General features: G+C 37.3%; 1 protein-coding gene, 11 non-coding genes and 1 pseudogene across 12 annotated transcripts in view; 8 read left to right on the top strand and 5 right to left on the bottom strand.

Moving 5' to 3' along the window:
* Positions 1 to 21,741, bottom strand: part of LOC133544461 (suppressor of tumorigenicity 14 protein homolog) — a 480,364-nt pseudogene that overhangs the window by 185,303 nt on the left and 273,320 nt on the right.
* The window catches only part of LOC133544042 (semaphorin-3G-like), a 169,445-nt gene that overhangs the window by 116,733 nt on the left and 30,971 nt on the right, over positions 1 to 21,741 (bottom strand). The gene's annotated exons all lie outside the window — the stretch shown is intronic.
* On the bottom strand, positions 213 to 286 carry trnai-aau (transfer RNA isoleucine (anticodon AAU)). Its single transcript has one exon. It is a non-coding gene; the product is annotated as a tRNA-Ile (tRNA).
* Positions 803 to 876, top strand: trnai-aau (transfer RNA isoleucine (anticodon AAU)). Its single transcript has one exon. It is a non-coding gene; the product is annotated as a tRNA-Ile (tRNA).
* Positions 1,599 to 1,672, top strand: trnai-aau (transfer RNA isoleucine (anticodon AAU)). Its single transcript has one exon. It is a non-coding gene; the product is annotated as a tRNA-Ile (tRNA).
* trnai-aau (transfer RNA isoleucine (anticodon AAU)) lies at positions 2,558 to 2,631 on the bottom strand. The gene has a single exon. It is a non-coding gene; the product is annotated as a tRNA-Ile (tRNA).
* On the top strand, positions 3,148 to 3,221 carry trnai-aau (transfer RNA isoleucine (anticodon AAU)). The gene has a single exon. It is a non-coding gene; the product is annotated as a tRNA-Ile (tRNA).
* Positions 5,340 to 5,413, top strand: trnai-aau (transfer RNA isoleucine (anticodon AAU)). Its single transcript has one exon. It is a non-coding gene; the product is annotated as a tRNA-Ile (tRNA).
* trnai-aau (transfer RNA isoleucine (anticodon AAU)) lies at positions 7,089 to 7,162 on the bottom strand. Its single transcript has one exon. It is a non-coding gene; the product is annotated as a tRNA-Ile (tRNA).
* On the top strand, positions 14,247 to 14,320 carry trnai-aau (transfer RNA isoleucine (anticodon AAU)). Its single transcript has one exon. It is a non-coding gene; the product is annotated as a tRNA-Ile (tRNA).
* On the top strand, positions 17,896 to 17,969 carry trnan-auu (transfer RNA asparagine (anticodon AUU)). Its single transcript has one exon. It is a non-coding gene; the product is annotated as a tRNA-Asn (tRNA).
* On the top strand, positions 18,749 to 18,822 carry trnai-aau (transfer RNA isoleucine (anticodon AAU)). Its single transcript has one exon. It is a non-coding gene; the product is annotated as a tRNA-Ile (tRNA).
* trnai-aau (transfer RNA isoleucine (anticodon AAU)) lies at positions 19,727 to 19,800 on the top strand. Its single transcript has one exon. It is a non-coding gene; the product is annotated as a tRNA-Ile (tRNA).

Here is a 21,741-nt window from a genome sequence, read left to right as displayed (position 1 = left end):
ATTACTTACAATTAAATATTTTGTACGGAAGTCATCGTCATTGACCCACTAGCTGCATTGCATTTTACTCATGTGTATTTTTCATTTTTTATATTTTGCGTAAAACACCAGATTTAGTTGACTCAGACTGCTAATTAGCATTTAGCTACGAAACAGCGAATCAAATTTTGTCCAACTCTTATGGACACATTCAATATTCAACAAAATGAGACTGGCCCGTACGTGGATCGGACCCGCGACCTTGGCGTTATTAGCACCACGCTCTAACCAACTGAGCTAACCGGCCATATGTGTCTCAAACACACACCATGAATATGGATTTGAACATGTGTGACTGAACTACTGGAACCCCCAAACTTAGCATGATTAGCAACACATGTTAATCGAAGGAGTCTGAGTCAACGAAAAACTCAAACTTCCTGACTTAGAATAAATATTGTGTGTGTGGATTTGAAGGAGTAGTGTTATCCCAAACCTAATCCTGACAAATCCTAAAACTTCCTGTTAATTTTAGCCAGTAACCATGTGTTGCTAATTAAGAAAATTACAATTATTAATAAATAAATGCAAAGTTGAAGGAGTCCGAGTCAACGAAAAACTCAAACTTCCTGTCTTAGAATAAATATTGTGTGTGTGGATTTGAAAGAGCAATGTTATCCCAAACATAATCCTGACAAATCCTAAAAATCCTGTTAATTTTAGCCAGTAAGCATGTGTTACTAATCATGCCAAGACTGGGGGTTCCAGTAGTGCAGTCACGAATGTTGAAATCAACATTCATGGTCTAACTAGGTGTACATATGGCCGGTTAGCTCAGTTGGCTAGAGCGTGGTGCTAATAACGCCAAGGTCGTGGGTTCGATCCCCATACGGGCCAGTCAACTTTTGTTAAATATTAAATGTGTCCATAAGAGTCGGACAAGATTTGGTTTGTTTTTTCGTAGCTAAATGCTAAATTAGCAGTCTGAGTCAACTAAAATTGCCAAGTTCCTTACTTACAATCAAATATTGTGTACTGAAGTCATCGTCATTGACCCACTAGCTGCATTGCATTTTACTCATGTGTATTTCTTTTTTTTTTTTATTCTGCGTATAACAGCAGATTTCCATCCATCCATCCATTTTCTACCGCTTATTCCCGCGACCCCAAAAGGGAATAAGTGGTAACAGCGGATTTTGTTATATTTAATTAGGATAATTACAATTATTAATAAATAAATGCAAATTCGAAGGAGTCTGAGTCAACGAAAAACTCAAACTTCCTGACTTAGAATAAATATTGTGTGTGTGGATTTGAAAGACTGCGATGAGTTGGCGACTTGTCCAGGGTGTACAACGCCTTCCGCCCAATTGTAGCTGAGATAGGCACCAGCGCCCTCCGCAACCCAAAAGGGAATAAGCGGTAAAAAATGGATGGATGGATGGATTGATGGATTTGAAAGAGTAGTGTTATCCCAAACCTAATCCTGACAAATCTTAAAAATCCTGTTAACTTTGGCCAGTAAGCATGTGTTGCTAATCATGCTAAGATTGGGGGTTCCAGTAGTTCAGTCACAAATGTTAAAATCCAAATTCATGATGTATATATGTGAGAAATGTGGCCGGTTAGCTCAGTTGGCTAGAGCGTGGTGCTAATAACGCCAAGGTCGCGGGTTCGATCCCCGTACGGGCCAGTCGAGTTTTGTTCAATATTAAATGTGTCCATAAGAGTCGGACAAGATTTGGTTTGTTGTTTCGTAGCTGAATGCTAAATTAGCAGTCTGAGTCAACTAAAATTGCCAAGTTCCTTACTTCCAATTAAATATTTTGTACTGAAGTCATCGTCATTGACCCACTAGCTGCATTGCATTTTACTCATGTGTAATTCATTTTCTTTTAATATTCTGCGTATAACAGCGGATTTTGTTCTTTTTAATTAAGAAAATTACAATTATTATAAATAAATGCAAATTGGAAGGAGTCCGAGTCAACGAAAAACTCATCCTTCCTGACATAGAATAAATATTGTGTGTGTGGATTTGAAAGAGTAGTGTTATCCCAAACCTAATCCTGACAAATCTTAAAAGTCCTGTTAACTTTAGCCGGTAAGCATGTGTTGCTAATCATGCTAAGATTAGGGGTTCTAGTAGTTCAGTCATATTCATGGTGTATATGTACGGAAAGTATGGCCAGTTAGCTCAGTTGGTTAGCGCGTGGTGCTAATATCGCCATGGTCGCAGGTTCTATTCCTGTACAGGCCAGTCAAAGTTTGTTAAACATTAAATGTGTCCGTAAGAGTCGGACAAGGTTTGGTTAGTTATTTTGTAGCTAAATAAACAGTGTGAGTCAACTAAAATTGCCAAGTTCATTACTTACAATTAAATATTTTGTACGGAAGTCATCGTCATTGACCCACTAGCTGCATTGCATTTTACTCATGTGTATTTTTCATTTTTTATATTTTGCGTAAAACACCAGATTTAGTTGACTCAGACTGCTAATTAGCATTTAGCTACGAAACAGCGAATCAAATTTTGTCCAACTCTTATGGACACATTCAATATTTAACAAAATGAGACTGGCCCGTACGTGGATCGGACCCGCGACCTTGGCGTTATTAGCACCACGCTCTAACCAACTGAGCTAACCGGCCATATGTGTCTCAAACACACACCATGAATATGGATTTGAACATGTGTGACTGAACTACTGGAACCCCCAAACTTAGCATGATTAGCAACACATGTTAATCGAAGGAGTCTGAGTCAACGAAAAACTCAAACTTCCTGACTTAGAATAAATATTGTGTGTGTGGATTTGAAGGAGTAGTGTTATCCCAAACCTAATCCTGACAAATCCTAAAACTTCCTGTTAATTTTAGCCAGTAACCATGTGTTGCTAATTAAGAAAATTACAATTATTAATAAATAAATGCAAAGTTGAAGGAGTCCGAGTCAACGAAAAACTCAAACTTCCTGTCTTAGAATAAATATTGTGTGTGTGGATTTGAAAGAGCAATGTTATCCCAAACATAATCCTGACAAATCCTAAAAATCCTGTTAATTTTAGCCAGTAAGCATGTGTTACTAATCATGCCAAGACTGGGGGTTCCAGTAGTGCAGTCACGAATGTTGAAATCAACATTCATGGTCTAACTAGGTGTACATATGGCCGGTTAGCTCAGTTGGCTAGAGCGTGGTGCTAATAACGCCAAGGTCGTGGGTTCGATCCCCATACGGGCCAGTCAACTTTTGTTAAATATTAAATGTGTCCATAAGAGTCGGACAAGATTTGGTTTGTTTTTTCGTAGCTAAATGCTAAATTAGCAGTCTGAGTCAACTAAAATTGCCAAGTTCCTTACTTACAATCAAATATTGTGTACTGAAGTCATCGTCATTGACCCACTAGCTGCATTGCATTTTACTCATGTGTATTTCTTTTTTTTTTTTATTCTGCGTATAACAGCAGATTTCCATCCATCCATCCATTTTCTACCGCTTATTCCCGCGACCCCAAAAGGGAATAAGTGGTAACAGCGGATTTTGTTATATTTAATTAGGATAATTACAATTATTAATAAATAAATGCAAATTCGAAGGAGTCTGAGTCAACGAAAAACTCAAACTTCCTGACTTAGAATAAATATTGTGTGTGTGGATTTGAAAGACTGCGATGAGTTGGCGACTTGTCCAGGGTGTACAACGCCTTCCGCCCAATTGTAGCTGAGATAGGCACCAGCGCCCTCCGCAACCCAAAAGGGAATAAGCGGTAAAAAATGGATGGATGGATGGATTGATGGATTTGAAAGAGTAGTGTTATCCCAAACCTAATCCTGACAAATCTTAAAAATCCTGTTAACTTTGGCCAGTAAGCATGTGTTGCTAATCATGCTAAGATTGGGGGTTCCAGTAGTTCAGTCACAAATGTTAAACTCCACAGTCATGGTGTCAATTCCTTTTCCACATGGCCGGTTAGCTCAGTTGGTTAGAGCGTGATGCTAATAACGCCAAGGTCGTGGGTTTGACCCCCATACGTGCCAGGCAAATTTTGTTAAATAGTAAATGTGTCCGTAAGAGTTGGATAAGATTTGGTTTGTTGTTTCGTAGCTAAATGCTAAATTAGCAGTCTGGGTCAACTAAAATTGCCAAGTTCTTTACTTACAATTAAATATATTGTGTACTGACGTCATCGTCATTGACCCACTAGCTGCATTGCGTTTTACTCATGTGTATTTCATTTTTTTATTTATTCTGCGTATAACAGCGGATTTCGTTATATTTAATTAAGAAATTTACAATTATTAATAAATAAATGCAAATTCGAAGGAGTCTGAGTCAACGAAAAACTTAAACTTTCTGACTTAGAATAAATATTGTGTGTGTGGATTTGAAAGAGTAGTGTTATCCCAAACCTAATCCTGACAAATCCTAAAAATCCTGTTAATTTTAGCCAGTAAGCATGTGTTGCTAATCATGCTAAGACTGGGGGTTCCAGTAGTTCAGTCATAAATGTTAAAATACACATTCATGCTGTATATGCACCAAACGTATTGTCGGTTACCTCAGTTGGTTAGAGCGTTGTGCTAGTAACGCCAAGGTCGGGGGTTCGATCCCCGCACGGATCAGGTTCATTTTGTTAAATATTAAATGTGTCCATAAGAGTCGGACAAAATTTGGTTTGATGTTTTGTAGCTAAATGCTAAATTAGCAGTCTGAGTCAACTAAAATTGCCAAGTTCCTTACTTACAATTAAATATTTTGTACTGAAGTCATCGTCATTGACCCACTAGCTGCATTGCATTTTACTCATGTGTAATTCATTTTCTTTTAATATTCTGCGTATAACAGCGGATTTTGTTGTATTTAATTAAGAAATTTACAATTATTAATAAATAAATGCAAATTCGAAGGAGTCTGAGTCAACGAAAAACTCAAACTTCCTGACATAGAATAAATAATGTGTGTGTGGATTTGAAAGAGTAGTGTTATCCCAAACCTAATCCTGACAAATCCTAAAAATCCTGTTAACTTTAGCCAGTAAGCATGTGTTGCTAAACATGCTAAGATTGGGGGTTCTAGTAGTTCAGTCACAAATGTTAAAATCCACATTTATGATGTATATACGAGAGAAATGTGGCCGGTTAACTCAGTTGGTTAGAGCGTGGTGCTTATATATCGCCAAGATCGCAGGTTCTAATCCTGTACAGGCCAGTCAAAGTTTTTTAAACATTAAATGTGTCCATAAGAGTCGGACAAGATTTGGTTTGTTATTTTGTAGCTAAATGCTAAATAAACAGTGTGAGACAACTAAAATTGCCAAGTTCCTTACTTACAATCAAATATTGTATACTGAGAGAAATGTGGCCGGTTAGCTCAGTTGGTTAGAGCGTGGTGCTAATAACGCCAAGGTCGCGGGTTCGATCCCCGTACGGGCCAGTCAAGTTTTGTTAAATATTAAATGCGTCCATAAGAGTCGGAGAATATTTGGTTTGTTGTTTCGTAGCTGAATGCTAAATTAGCAGTCTGAGTCAACTAAAATTGCCAAGTTCCTTACTTACAATCAAATATTGTGTACTGAAGTCATCGTCATTGACCCACTAGCTGCATTGCATTTTACTCATGTGTATTTCATTTTTTTTTTTCATATTCTGCGTATATCAGCGGATTTCGTTATATTTAATTAGGATAATTACAATTATTAATAAATAAATGCAAATTCAAAGGAGTCTGAGTCAATGAAATACTCCAACTTCCTGACTTAGAATAAACATTGTGTGTGTGGATTTGAAAGACTGCGATGAGGTGGCGACTTGTCCACGGTGTACAACGCCTTCCGCCCAATTGTAGCTGAGATAGGCACCACCGCCACCCGCAACCGAAAAGGGAATACGCGGTAAAAAATGGATGGATGGATGGATGGATGGATTTGAAAGAGTAGTGTTATCCCAAACCTAATCCTGACAAATCCTAAAAATCCTGTTAACTTTAGCCGGTAAGCATGTGTTGCTAATCATGCTAAGATTGGGGGTTCCAGTAGTTCAGTCAAAAATGTTCAAATCCACAGTCATGGTGTAAAAGTAGTTTACATATGGCCGGTTATCTCAGTTGGTTAGAGCGTGGTGCTAATAACGCCAAGGTTGCGGTTTCGATCCCTGTACAGGCCAGTCAGATCTAGTTAAATATTGAATGTGTCCGTAAGAGTCGGAGAAAATTTGGTTTGCTGTTTCGTAGCTAAATGCTAAGTTAGCAGTCTGAGTCAACTAAAATTCCCAAGTTCCTTTCTTACAATTAAATATTGTGTACTGAGGTCATCGTCATTGACCCACTAGCTGCATTGCATTTTACTCATGTGTATTTCTTTTTTTTTTTATATTCTGCGTATAACAGTGGATTTCGTTATATTTAATTAGGACAATTACAATTATTAATAAATAAATGCAAACTCGAAGGAGTCTGAGTCAACGAAAAACTCAAACTTCCTGACTTAGAATAAATATTGTGTGTGTGGATTTGAAAGACTGCGATGAGTTGGCGACTTGTCCAGGGTGTACGACGCCTTCCGCCCAATTGTAGCTGAGATAGGCACCAGCACCCACCGTGACTCCAAAAGGAATAAATATTGTGTGTGTGGATTTGAAAGAGTAGTGTTATCCCAAACCTAATCCTGACAAATCCTAAAAATCCTGTTAACTTTAGCCGGTAAGCATGTGTTGCTAATCATGCTAAGATTGGGGGTTCCAGTAGTTCAGTCACAAATGTTAAAATCCACATTCATGGTGTATATGTAGGCAAACTATGGCCAGTTAGCTCAGCTGGTTAGCGTGTGGTGCTAATATTGCCAAGGTCGCAGGTTCTATCCCCCTAGGGGCCAGTCAGAATTTGTTAAACATTAAATGTGTCCATAAGAGTCGGACAAGATTTGGTTTGTTATTTTGTAGCTAAATGCTAAACAAACAGTGTGAGTCAACTAAAATTGCCATTTTTTTTTATATTCTGCGTAAAACAGCGGATTTAGTTGACTCAGACTGCTAATTTAGCGTTTAGCTACGAAACAGTAAATCAAATTTTGTCCAACTCTTATGGACACATTTAATATTTTACAAAATGAGACTGGCCCATACGGGGGTCGAACCCGCGACATTGGCGTTATTAGCACCACGCTCTAACCAACTGAGCTAACCGGCCATATGTGTATGGAACACACACCATGAATGTGGATTTGAACATTTGTGACTGAACTACTGGAACCCCCAATCTTAGCATGATTAGCAACACATGCTAACCGAAGGAGTCTGAGTCAACGAAAAACTCAAACTTCCCGACTTAGAATAAATATTGTATGTGTGGATTTGAAGGAGTAGTGTTATCCCAAACCTAATCCTGACAAATCCTAAAAATTCCTGTTAATTTTAGCCAGTAAGCATGTGTTGCTAATTAAGAAAATTACAATTATTAATAAATAAATGCAAATTTGAAGGAGTCCGAGTCAACGAAAAACTCAAACTTCCTGACTTAGAATAAATATTGTGTGTGTGGATTTGAAAGAGTAGTGTTATCCCAAACCTAATCCTGACAAATCCTAAAAATCCTGTTAATTTTAGCCACTAAGCATGTGTTGCTAATCATGCCAAGACTGGGGGTTCCAGTAGTGCAGTCACGAATGTTCAGGTCCAGATCCATGGTGTGAATTAGTGAACACATGGCCGGTTAGCTCAGTTGGTTAGAGCGTGCTGCTAATAACGCCAAGGTCGCGGGTATGATCCCCGTACGGGCCAGTCAAATTTTGTTAAATATTAAATGTGTCCATAAGAGTCGGACAAGATTTGGTTTGTTGTTTCGTAGCTAAATGCTAAATTAGCAGTCTGAGTCAACTAAAATCGCCAAGTTCTTTACTTACAATCAAATATTGTGTACTGAAGTCATCGTCATTAACCCACTAACTTTATCGTCAACGTTCTCTACTAAATCCTTTCAGCAAAAATATGGCAATATCGCAAAACGAACAAGTATGACACATAGAATGTACCTGCTATCCCCGTTTAAATAAGAAAATATAATTTCAGTAGGCCTTTAAGATATTTTGCATTTACATTTTTTGTCAGGTGCCTAGTAGTAAACAAAATACACTTACAATCGGTGTCTTGATTTATAAAAGTAAGGCCTACATTTTCTAATTGGCTAAATGGTTTACAATTATCAATCAAATCTTGGAGAATGATTAAGAGTACAAAAGCCCTTAAATTGATATCTTTGTTAAAAACATTTAAGATGATTTTCATTGGCCCTTTTTGTCTTTTGTTTTTTCATATTCTTATTATTATTATTCATTAACATTTAAGATTAATATTTGCTTTTGTTTTATATTTTTCTTAATGTTGAAAGTGCCTGTACTTGTGTGAATTATAAATGTATGTTTGTTTTTCAATAAAAAAATAATATTAAATAAAAAATTACATTTGGTGTCTAAAGTTTAGCATGTATGCTATTAGCATGTATGCTATTAGCATGTATGCTATTAGCATGTCTTCATCCAGCTTTGAGCACCAAATCTCCCCAACTGTAAAGGAGGATACTTTGCTTGAAAAGTCATCTTAAATTGGACCTGTGCACTTAAATGTCATGCATTTTCCCTATAATCATAAAATTATCGACAAACGACGACTTATTTTCACCTACCTTGTATTTATTGGTCTCTCACTGCGCAAACTTCATCTTTCATACATCTTTCTGTTTACATTCTTGCACCAGGCAACTGACCAATCGGAGACGAGAATATTATCACGTGGCTTAAAACGACGCATTTAGGTGCCATTAGAAAATATGGGAATTTTGAAGCGTGATCACAAACCAGCGCACGGAGCTAACACACACGGGAATTCATTTTAATCAAAAGCCAAAATATACACGTAAAGGCATCCTAATCTTTAAATCACTTTAATACTGGATTGAATAAGGACAAAAAGGATCAATTTTAAATAAGGATATCATAGCGTTCACTTGTCTGAGCTGTATGTGATGAATTTGAAGGCCACAGGCTGTGACTCACAAGAGGGAGGCTATCATTTAAATCACAGGTGTCTAACTTAAAGCCTACGGGCCAGATTTGGCCCTCCACAACATTTTGTATGGCCCACAAAAGTCTGGAAATAATATGTCAATGAAATACCTTATATTTTCTTCCTTTACTTTGTTATTTTCTCAATAAATGTTTCTTTTTTACTAGTTTGACAGGGAAAAAAAATTGTGTCCAACAAATATTTTTGGGGTCAAAATCCAAATAAATACTTAAATATCTGCTTAACTTATGATTTCGAAGCAAGTTATCCATCAATTTGTTCTCTATAAAAATGACCAATAGAATTTACTGTAACATTTAGGGAGTTTTTTTTTACAGCATATTACTGTAAGTTGAAAAAAAACGACCAATGTTAGTTGTTTTTTTTTTACAGTAAAATTCTGTCGACTGAGCTGTCAGTTTTTTTCTTTTTTTTTTACATTTTAAAATCCACGGATAATGATTTTATGGTACCGCATTTTATTATGGTTAAAAAAAAAATGGCAGCTGAGTTGCCAAAATGAAAATAATTTTCTATTTACAGTAATACGTTTTAATAATAATAATAATAATAACAATAATCCATCCCATCCATCCATCCATCCCTTTTCTACCGCTTATTCCCTTTGGGGTCACGGGGTTGTGGTGGCCCTGCGATGAGGTAGCGACTTGTCCAGGGTGTACACAACCTTCCGCCCGATTGTAGCTGAGATAGGCGCCAGCACCCCCCACGACCACAAAAAGGGAATAAGCGGTAGAAAATGGATGGATGGATAATAATAATAATAATAATAAAAACATATATTTTACAGTAAAAGTCTGGTAACTAAGCTGCCAGTTTATTTCTGTAAACAACAGTGGTAAAATCCACAGATTAGTTTTACTCTTTATGTATAAAAAAAAATGTAAATATCAAAATTCATAGGCAAATTTGTTAATTATTTACTGTTACAAGCGGTGTGGCCCTCAATGAAAACAAGTTTGACACTCCTGATTTAAATGTTTATGGAGGCTGACTGTTGTCTATAGAAGGCTGCTGACATAAGAAGATAAAATGGACGTTCCCTCTCTTCCTCCACCACATTTATTTATCTTCACGTCAAAGTGATGCCAACGTGGTGTTTTTGCCTTTCTCAACAGGGTGATGGAACGTAAACACAGCACATTGGTGCATGTATATCACACACACACACACACACACATAAGGTCCATAGAAACAATGTGAAGACCTTTGACCCCCTTTTCCCCACCTCCTCCACATTTGCTGCAAGGTATGTTCAGCAACAAGCTGAAGGTGTGTCAAGAGTCCTCGCTGTCTTTTTCCCCAGCATGTCATCCATCTACTTTGACAACCTCCAAAATAGCGACGTGGGGGGTGGGAATTGAAAAAGACATCTGTGTAGTTTTAACTTAAAACTAACACCTCACACGGACAACATACACTTGTGTGTTCGCAGGGGAATTTGGTAGGAATTTGTAGTAAAAGTTAAGTACCGTACAGTTTGAATGTGTCATGCCTAAAAGGAAATAATGGAAATAGAAATGATCTGTTCCAGAGTTAAACTTTCCCGATCGTAAAACCTTCAGTTTTAAGTAGAATTCTAAAACTGTGATTATTAACTGTCCGAGAACTGTAAAAAAAAAAAAAAAAATTAAATACCGTCCGTAGAACGTTGTAAAGAAAGTTTTATAAAAGTTAGGGCTGGACAAGTATGGCAAACTGTATTTTCTGCACCATAGAGCGCACGGATTATAAAGCGCACCGCATTATAAAGTGCACCGGATTATAAAGCGCACTGCCGATAAGCGGGTCTAGTCAGGTCTACAGTGGGGCGAAAAAATATTTAGTCAGCCACCGATTGTGCAAGTTCTCCCACTTAAAATGATGACAGAGGTCTTTAATTTTCATCATAGGTACACTTCAACTGTGAGAGACAGAATGTGAAAAAAAAATCCAGGAATTTGCATTATAGGAATTTTAAAGAATTTATTTGTAAATTATGGTGGAAAATAACTATTTGGTCAACCATTCAAAGCTTTCACTGATGGAAGGAGGTTTTGGCTCAAAATCTCACAATACATGGCTCCATTCATTCTTTCCTTAACACGGATCAATCGTCCTGTCCCCTTAGCAGAAAAACAGCCCCAAAGCATGATATTTCCACCCCAAGCTTCACAGTAGGTTCGGTGTTCTTGGGATGCAACTCAGTATTCTTCTTCCCTCCAAACACGACGAGTTGAGTTTATACCAAAAAGTTCTATTTTGGTTTCATTTGACAACATGACATTCTCCCAATCCTCTGCTGTATCATCCATGTATCAATTTTGATATAAACTCAACTTGTCGTGTTTGGAGGAAGAAGAATACTGAGTTGCATCCCAAGAACACCATACCTACTGTGAAGCATGGGGGTGGAAACATCATGCTTTGGGGCTGTTTTTCTGCTAAAGGGACAGGACGATTGATCCGTGTTAAGGAAAGAATGATTGGGGCCATGTATCGTGAGATTTTGAGCCAAAACCTTCTTCCATCAGTGAAAGGTTTGAATGGTTGACCAAATACTTATTTTCCAACATAATTTACAAATAAATTCTTTAAAATTCCTACAATGTGAATTCCTGGATTCCCGCATTCTGTCTCTCACAGTTGAAGTGTACCTATGATGAAAATTACAGACCTCTGTCATAATTTTAAGTGGGAGAACTTGCACAATCGGTGGCTGACTAAATACTTTTTTGCCCCACTGTATTTTCATACAAAAAGCACACCGGATTATAGGGCGCGTTAAAGGAATCACATTGTGATTTTTTTTTCTAAATGTAAAATACTTCCTTGTCGTCTACATAACATGTAATGGTGGTTCTTTGGTCAAAATGTTGCATAGATCAGTGGTTCTCAAATAAGGGTACACGTACCCCTAAGGGTACTTGAAGGTATCCCAAGGGGTATGTGAGATTTTTCAAAAATATTCGAAAAATAGCAACAATTCAAAAATCCTTTATAAATATATTTATTGAATACTACTTCAACAAAATATGAATGTCAGTTCATAAACTGTGAAAATAAATGCAACAATGCAATATTCAGTGTTGACAGCTAGATTTTTTGTGGACATTTCCCATAAATATTGATGTTAAAGATTTATTTTTTTGTGAAGAAATGTTTACAATTAAGTTAATGAATCCAGATGGATTTCTATCACAATCCCCAAAGAGGGCACTTTGAGTTGATGATTACTTCTATGTGAAGAAATCTTTATTTATAATTGAATCACTTGTTTATTTTTCAACAAGTTTTTAGTTATTTTTAAACCTTTTTTTCCAAATAGTTCAAAAAAGACCACTACAAATGAGCAATATTTTGCACTGTTGTACAATTTACTAAAGTACTACAATTTACTAAATTGTATAACAGTGCAAAAAATTGCTCATTTGTAGTGGTCTTTCTTGAACTATTTGGAAAAAAGATATAAAAATAACTAAAAACAAGTTTTTAGTTATTTTTTAAAATCTTTTTTTTTTGACTAAAAACAAGTTTTTAGTTCTTTTTATATCTTATTTTCCAAATAGTTCAAGAAAGACCACAACAAATGAGCAATATTTTGCACTGTTATACAATTTGATAAATCAGAAACTGATGACATAATGCTGTATTATACTTCTTTGTCTATTTTTTTTCAACCAAAAATGATTTGCTCTTATTAGGGGGTACTTGAATTAAAAAAAAACAACCCACTGGTTTAGAACGTGGTGCTAATAACGGCAAGGTCGCAGATTCCATTACCGTATGGGCCAAACATGTTTCGCAAGCAAAATTGTGGCTTGTCTTCATACACATAATCAATAATGAATGTATTTATTAAATGCTAACAACTCATGTATGGATTAGCGTTATATTTTGACAAAGCGTAAAACAAGAATTATATTATATTCTATTATATTATATATATTATATTATATATTATATTCTTTAATAAGGGATGGTATTGATTACATTTGAACTGATCTAGCAAAAAAAAAGGTGCAAAAACTGATACTTCCATCCATTGCTTTCCTCCTCTCCAAGGTTCTCATAGTCATCATTGTCACCGACGTCCCACTGGGTGTGAGTTTTCCTTGCCCTTATGTGGGCCTACCCAGGATGTTGTAGTGGTTTGTGCAGCCCTTTGAGACACTAGTGATTTAGGGCTGTATAAGTAAACATTGACTGATACTTAAAACTGGAAGACACTTTTGTAAAAACAAACAAAAACAAAGAGCAATGCCTTCTAATTTGTATTGAATTGTGAGTCATTCAAGTTGAACGGCCTGGTAATTGAAATACTTCAATTATATAAATGATAACTAAGTAATACATTCAACAATGATAAATAAAATCCACAACAGACTGTCAAAATCAAGATAATTACAATAATGAATAATTAATTGCTAGTTGGGAGGAGTCTGAGTCAAGAAAAAAATTGAAAACTTCCTTAATTAAAATTAAATATTGTGTACTGAGCGTGTGGATTTGACAGTGGAGTGTTATCACAAACTTAATCCGACAAATCCAAAAAAATCATGTTACTTTAGCTGGTTAGCATGTGTTGCTAAATATGCGAATGTTGGGGATTCCAGTAGTTCAGTCTCAAAGGTTCAAATCACCAACTTACTGTATTCATTTTTAAACATGTAAAGTATGTACACATACTCTTAGTTTTTCAACATGTAATGGTGGAATGTTTATGGCTTGTTTGCCCAGTTGGTTAGAGTGCGGTGCTAATAATGCCTAGGTCGTGGGTTCCAACCCCGTACGGGCCAGTCTAGTTTAGTTAAATATTATTTGTGTCCATAAAAAACAGACAAGATCTTGTTTGTTATGTAGCTAAATGCTAAATCAGAACTTTGAGTTCACTAAAATTGCGAATTTCCTTACTTACAATTAAATATTTTGTACTGAGGGTGTAGATTTGACTAACTTATCCTGACAAATCCTAAAAGACCTGCTATCTTTAGCTAGTTAGCATGTGTTGCTAAATATGCTAAGATTATGGGTTCCAGCAGTTCAGTCACAAAGGTTCAAATCCACACTCTTCTGTATTTATTCTTAAACACCTACTCTTAGTTTTTGAAGGTGAGAATTTGGACAATTTATGGCCGGTTAGAATATCTTGAACATGTATAGAATGTACATTAATTACCTGTTTTTCCAAAGTAGTAGCCTAAACTAAATATGGCCGGTTAGCTCAGTTGGTTAGAGCGTGGTGCAAATAACGCCAAGGTCATGGGTTCAATCCCCATACGGGCCAGCAAGTGTTCATAAACATTAGATATGTCTTTTAAAGCAGGACATTTTCGGATTTGTTAAACATTGCGTACTGAGGGAGTGGATTCGACAGTTTAGTGCAGGGGCGCTCACACTTTTTCTGCAGGTGAGCTACTTTTCAATTTACCAAGTCGAGGAGATCTACCTCATTCCTATTTATAATTTATATTTATTTATTTATGAAAGAGACATTTTTGTTAACAAGTTAATGGTGTTTAATGATAATACAAGCATGTTTAACACACATAGATTCCTTTCTTTCCTGAAGACAAGAATATAAGTTGGTGTATTTGATTCTGATGACTTGCATTGATTGGAATTAGACAGTGGTGCTGATAACGTCCGCATTTTCAAATGGAGGAAAAAAAAAAAGTCCTCCTTTCTGTCCAATACCACATGAAAGTGGTTGGATTTGGCATCTCATTTGTCCAACTTGCATACTCGTTTTTAAACACTTTGTTATGAGAGTAGCATATGTGTGTGGCCCTTTAATGTCTGGCAGCAGGTGAGTGACGTCAGTGAGTGTGCGGGTGGGCAAGCAAGTGAGAAAGTGGTCGCTGAGGGCGGGGGAGAAATACATTGGCAGCAAACTCCGTAACTTGCTAGCTTGTGCGCGCTAGCTTTCTGAGACTCTTATTTTGTTAGCACAGGCAGGATGAAACTGGTCTTTTATGGTGAAGACAGGAACTGTGCAGTCGGTCTTTAGAGTTTTGACAGTAGGTACGGATTCTCTAGAAATAAAATGTGTTTCTCTGCGTCCGCCCTATTAGTGATTTTTTTCTTAAATATGAGCTTGCAGCAGCCGGCGTCATCTCACAAGATCCTCGGGTGCCGAGAATGTCAAACAACTGACGAAAGTGAAGTCTTGGTATGATTGATGATTGCTCATTTTTATGTCTATTTTTTAATGCCTGGCTTAAGATCGACTGACACACCCTCCGAGATCGACCAGTCGATCGCGATCGACGTAATGGGCACCCCTGGTTTAGTGTAATCATGACAAATTCGAAAGACAGTGTTAACTTTAGCTGATTTGGCTGTGTAGTGTTATCCCAAACCTAATGCTGACAAATCCCAGAGACTGTGTTAACTCTAGCCATGTTTTGCGAAATACGCTAAGGTTGGGGATTCCAGTAGTTCAGTCACAAAATTTCAAATCCACGCTCTTCTGTATTCACTTTTAAACATTTAAAGTATGTACGCTTTTTACCTAGTTTCTAAAAATGTGAACCAGGGCAGCAGATGGCTGGTTAGCTCAGGTGGTTAGAGTGTGGTGCTAATGAAGCCATGGTCGAGGGTTCTATCTCCGTACGGGTCAGTCAAGTTACGTAAAATTTGTGTCCAGTTACGTAACTAAATGCTAAATCAGGACATTCAGTTCACTAACTATAGTCTTCAGCACCGTCCGTGACCCTGAAAGAGACATGTGGTAGAAAATGGATGGTGGTAAAGTACTTGTGCTTTTTCACCTAGTTTTCAAAAATGTGAATCTGGACAGCATTGGGCTGGTTGGAACGTGGTGCTAAAAAGGCCAAGGTCACTGGTTTGATCCCAGTACAGGCCAGTCAAGTTTTGATACATTTTAGCTGTGTCCATAATCGCCAAACAAGATCTGGTTTGTTACGTAGCTAAATGCTAATTTTGGAGGACTATGAGTCAACGAAAATAACACACTTCCTTACTTACAATTACAAATTGTGTACTGATAAACATTACAGTAGATGTGTCCATAAGAACGAGACATAATCTGGTTTATTAAATATTGTTTGTTAAATATTGCAAATCCACACCGAGGGTGTGGATTTGACAGTGCAATGTAACCCTAAACCTAATCCTGACAAGTCCTAATAATTCTGTTAATTTTAGCCAGTTAGGGTTGTGGATTAAATCCCCGTAAGGGTCACCCAAGTTTTGTTAAATACTCGCTGTGTTCATAAAATCCAGACAAAAACTGGTCTCTTATGCATCTCAATGCTAATTTGGAGGACTCTGAGTCAACTAAAATCACACATTTTTGTAAAAATAAACAAAAACAAAGAACAAAATGCCTTCTGATTTTTATTGCATTGTGAGTCACTCAAGTTGAACGTACTGGTAATCGAAAAACTTCAATAAATTAGTACTTACATTTTTGTTAAATATTGTATGTGAGATATTACAATATTAGAACCAGACAAGATCTGTTTTTTACGTAGTTAAATGCTAAATTAGGACTTTGAGTAAACTACAATCGCACATTTCCTTACTTACAATTAAATATTGTGTACTGAGGGTGTGGATTTGAAAGTGTAGTGTTATCCCAAACCTAATCTTGACAAATACTAAAAAACCTGCTAAGTTTAGCTGGTTAGCATGTGTTGCTAATTATAAGTTGTGCTGTCACAAAGGTTCCAATCCATGATCTTCCGTTATTACTCTAGAGTTATCCCAGACCTAAACCTAAAAATTCACGTTCTTCTCTACTTAATCTTAGATATTTAAATGTTGTACACTTTGTACTTTGCTTTTAAAAGTGTGAAATGTTGCAGTAAAGGTTTATCAACCCCTCTTAGTCTTGCCATCTTCTTTTGGATGTTACCAAACTGTGTGATGTGGCCAGAGACCGCAGATGGTTAGAGTGTGGTGCTAATAACGCCAAGCCACGTAAGGACCAATCAAGTTTTGAATAATATTAGCTTTGAACGCAAGAACCAGACAAGATCTGGTTTGTCACGTCCACGAGTTCTGTCACAAAGGTTGAAATCCATGCTCTTCTGTATTTACTATGAACATTTGCCGTGTGGGTGGTTAGCTCAGTTGGTTAGAGCATTGTGCTAGTGATGCCAAGGTCGATTCGATTCCCAAAGGGACTGGACAATTTTTGTTAAATATTATCTGTGTCTGTAAGAACCAGACAAGTCCTGGTTTGTTGCATAGCTAAATATTAATTTGAAGGACTCTGATTCAACTAAATGCATGCATTTTACTTACTTTCAATTAAATATCGTGTATTGTGGTCAAGATTTGAAAGAGCAGTGTTATCCCAAACTTAATCCTAAAAAACCTGATAACTCTAGCTGATTAGCATGCGCTGCTAAATATGCTCAGGTTGTGGGTTGCAGTAGTTCAGTCACAAATTATTAATCCAAATTAATCCATTTCCTTACTTACAAATAAATATTGTGTACTAAGAGGGTGAGGATTTGAAAGAGCAGTGTTATCCCAGACCTAATCCTAAAAATTCACCTTCTTCTCGACTTAATTTTAAATATGTAAATGTTGTACACTTTGTACTTTGCTTTTGAAGGTGTGAAATGTTACAGTAAATGTTTATCCAACCCCTCTTAGTCTTCCCATTTCCTCTTGGATGTTAACAAACTGTATGATGTGGCCAGAGACCGCAGATGGTTAGAGTGTGGTACTAATAACGCCAAGCCACGTACAGACCAGTCAAGTTTTGAATAATATAAGCTTTGAACGTAAGAAACAGACAATATCTGGTTTTTCACGTCCACGAGTTGTCACAAAGGTTCAAATCCATGCTCTTCAGTATTTACGACATATAAATTGGTACTATATGGCCGGTTAGCTCAGTTGGTTAGAGTGATGTGCTATTGATGCCAAGGTCATGGGTTCGATCCCCGTACTGGCCAGATCAGTTTTGTTAAATGTTACATGTGTCCATAAGAACCAGACAAGTCCTGTTTTGATTGCATAACTAAATATTAATTTGAAGGACTCTGATTCAACTAAATGCATGCAATTTACTTAGTTTCAATTAAATATCGTGTACTGAGGGTGAGATTTGAAAGAGCAGTGTTATCCCAAACCTAATCCTAAAAAAACTGATAACTCTAGCCGGTTAGCATGTGTTGCTAAATATGCTCAGGTTGTGGGTTCCAGTGTTTCTGTCACAAAGGTTCAAATCCACACTCATCAATATTAACTCTTTAACATGTTAAGTATATACACTTACTCTTAGTTTTTGAAGGTGTGACTCTCATGAATATATGGCCAGTTAGCTCAGTTGTTTACAGCATGGTGCTAATAACGCCAAGGTTGCGGGTTCGATCGCCGTGCGAGCCAGCCAGGTTTTGTTAAATATTAGATGTGTCCATCAGAACTGGAAAAAATCTGGTTTGTTACTAAATCAAAAATTCAGTCAACTAAAATGGTACAATTCCTTACTTATAATTAACTATTGTGTACTGAGGGTGTGGATTTGACAGTGTAGTGTTATCCCAAACCTAATCCTGACAAATCCTAAAAAAACCCTGCTAAGTTTAGCTGGTTAGCATGTGTTGCTATTTATTATAAGGCTGGGGGTTCCAGTAGTGCTGTCACGAAGGTTCCAATCCCCGATCTTCCGTTATAGCTCTTAAAATTGTTAAGTTAGCGATAAATTAAAGAACATATGGAGTAGTTCACATAAGGCCGGTTAGCTCAGTTGGTTAGAGCGTGGTGCTAATAACGCCGAGGTCGCGGGTTCGATCCCCGTACGGGCCAGACACATATTGTTAAATATAAGCTATGTCCGCAAGAACCAGACAAGTCCTGGTTTGTTGCATGGCTAAATATTAATTTGAAGGACTCTGATTCAACTAAATGCATGCATTTTACTTACTTTCAATTAAATATCGTGTACTGAGGGTGAGATTTGAAAGAGCAGTGTTATCCCAAACCTAATCCTAAAAAACCTGATAACTCTAGCCGGTTAGCACGTGTTGCTAAGTATGCTAAGGTTGTGGGTTCCAGTAGTTCAGTCACAAAGGTTCAAATCCACACTCTTCAGTATTAACTCTTTAACATGTTAAGTATATACACTTACTCCTAGTTTTTTAAGAATTGACTCCAATGAATATCTGGCCAGTTAGCTCCGTTGGTTTGAGCATGGTGCTCATAACGCAGAAATTGCGGGTTCGATTGTCGTACGGGCCAGCCAGTTCTGGGTAAATATTAGATGTGTCCATTAGAACCGGACAAGATCCGGTTTGTTACGTAGCTAAATGCTAAATCAAAAATTCAGTCAACTAAAATGGTACATTTCCTTACTTATAATTAAATATTGTGTACTGAGGGTGTGGATTTGACAGTGTAGTGTTATCCCAAACCTTCCATCCATCCATCCATCCATTTTCTACCGCTTATTCCCTTTCGGGGTCGCGGGGGGCGCTGGCGCCTATCTCAGCTACAATCGGGCGGAAGGCGGGGTACACCCTGGACAAACCTAATCCTGACAAATCCTAAAAAACCCCTGCTAAATTTAGCTGGTTAGCATGTGTTGCTATTTATGATAAGGCTGGGGGTTCCAGTAGTGCTGTCACGGAGGTTCCGATCCCCGATCATCCGTTATAGCTCTTAAACATGTAAAGTTAGCGAGTTTAAAAAAAATATGGAGTAGCTCCCATAAGGCCGGTTAGCTCAGTTGGTTAGAGCGTGGTGCTAATAACGCCAAGGTCGCGGGTTCGATCCCCGTACGGGCCAGACATGTTTTGTTAAATATAAGCTATGTCCGCAAGAACCAGACAAGTCCTGGTTTGTTGCATAGCTAAATATTAATTTGAAGGACTCTGATTCAACTAAATGCATGCATTTTACTTACTTTCAATTAAATATCGTGTACAGAGGTTAAGATGTGAAAGAGCAGTGTTATCCCAAACCGAACCCTAAAAAACCTGATAACTCTGGCCAATTAGCATGTGTTGCTAAATATGCTCAGGTTGTGGGTTCCAGTAGTTCAGTCACAAAGGTTCAAATCCACACTCTTCAGTGTTAACTCTTTAACATGTTAAGTATATGCACTGACTTTTAGTTTTTGAAGGTGTGATTTCGAGCAACATATGGCAGGTTAGCTCAGTTAGTTAGAGCGTGGTGCTAATAAGGCCATGGTAACGGGGTCGATCCTTGGCGGGCCTGTCAGGTCTTGTTCAATTTTAACTGTGTCCATTAGAACCAGGCAGGATCTGGTTTGTTACTTAGCTAAAAAAAAAAATAAGAAATTTGAGTCAAGTAAAATTGTGCATTTCCTTACTTACAGTAACATTTTGTGTGCTGAAGGTGTGCATTTGACAGTGTAGTGTTCTCCAAACCTAATCCTGACAAATCATAAAAAACCTGTAGACTTTAGCATGTGTTGCTGATTATGCTTAGGTCGGGGGTTCCAGTAGTTCAGTCACAAAGCTTCAAATCCACACTCTTCAATATTAACTCTTTAACATGTTAAGTATATACACTTACTCTTAGTTTTTGAAGGTGTGACTCTAATGAATATCTGGCCAGTTAGCTCAGTTGTTTACAGCATGGTGCTAATAACGCCAAGGTTGCGGGTTCGATCGCTGTGCGAGCCAGTCAGGTTTTGTTAAATATTAGATGTGTCCATCAGAACTGGACAAAATCCGGTTTGTTACTAAATCAAAAATTCAGTCAACTAAAATGGTACAATTCCTTACTTATAATTAACTATTGTGTACTGAGGGTGTGGATTTGAAAGTGTAGTGTTATCCCAAACCTAATCCTGACAAATCCTAAAAAAACCCTGCTAAATTTAGCTGGTTAGCATGTGTTGCTATTTATGATAAGGCTGGTGGTTCCAATAGTGCTGTCACGAAGGTTCCAATCCCCGATCTTCCGTTATAGGTCTTAAACATGTAAAGTTACCGACTTTAAAAAAAATATGGGGTTGCCTCTGTAAGGCATGTTAGCTCAGTTGGTTAGAGCGTGGTGCTAATAAAGCGAAAGTTGCGGGTTTGATCCCTGTATGGGCCAGACACACTTTGTTAAATATTAGCTATGTCCATAAGAACCAGACAAGTCCTGGTTTGTTGCATAGCTAAATTCTAATTTGAAGGACTCTGATTCAACTAATTGCTTGCATCTTACTTTCTTACAATTAAATATTGTGTGCTGACAGTGAGGATTTAAAAGAGCAGTGTTATCCCAAACCTAATCCTAAAAAACCTGATAACTCTAGCCGGTTAGCACGTGTTGCTAAGTATGCTAAGGTTGTGGGTTCCAGTAGTTCAGTCACAAAGGTTCAAATCCACACTCTTCAGTATTAACTATTTAACATGTTAAGTATATACACTTACTCCTAGTTTTTAAAGAATTGACTCCAATGAATATCTGGCCAGTTAGCTCAGTTGGTTTGAGAATGGTGCTCATAACGCAGAGATTGCGGGTTCGATTGCCGTACGGGCCAGCCAGGTCTGGGTAAATATTAGATGTGTCCATTAGAACCGGACAAGATCCGGTTTGTTACATAGCTAAATGCTAAATCAAAAATTCAGTCAACTAAAATGTTACATTTCCTAACTTATAATTAAATATTGTGTACTGAGGGTGTGGAATTTACAATGTAGTGTTATCCCAAACCTAATCCTGACAAATCCTAAAAAACTCCTGCTAAATTTAGCTGGTTAGCATGTG

Source organism: Nerophis ophidion, linkage group LG27, assembly GCF_033978795.1.
Source record: "Nerophis ophidion isolate RoL-2023_Sa linkage group LG27, RoL_Noph_v1.0, whole genome shotgun sequence".
Taxonomy (NCBI): domain Eukaryota; kingdom Metazoa; phylum Chordata; class Actinopteri; order Syngnathiformes; family Syngnathidae; genus Nerophis; species Nerophis ophidion.
This window is presented reverse-complemented; position numbering and strand designations above follow the sequence as displayed.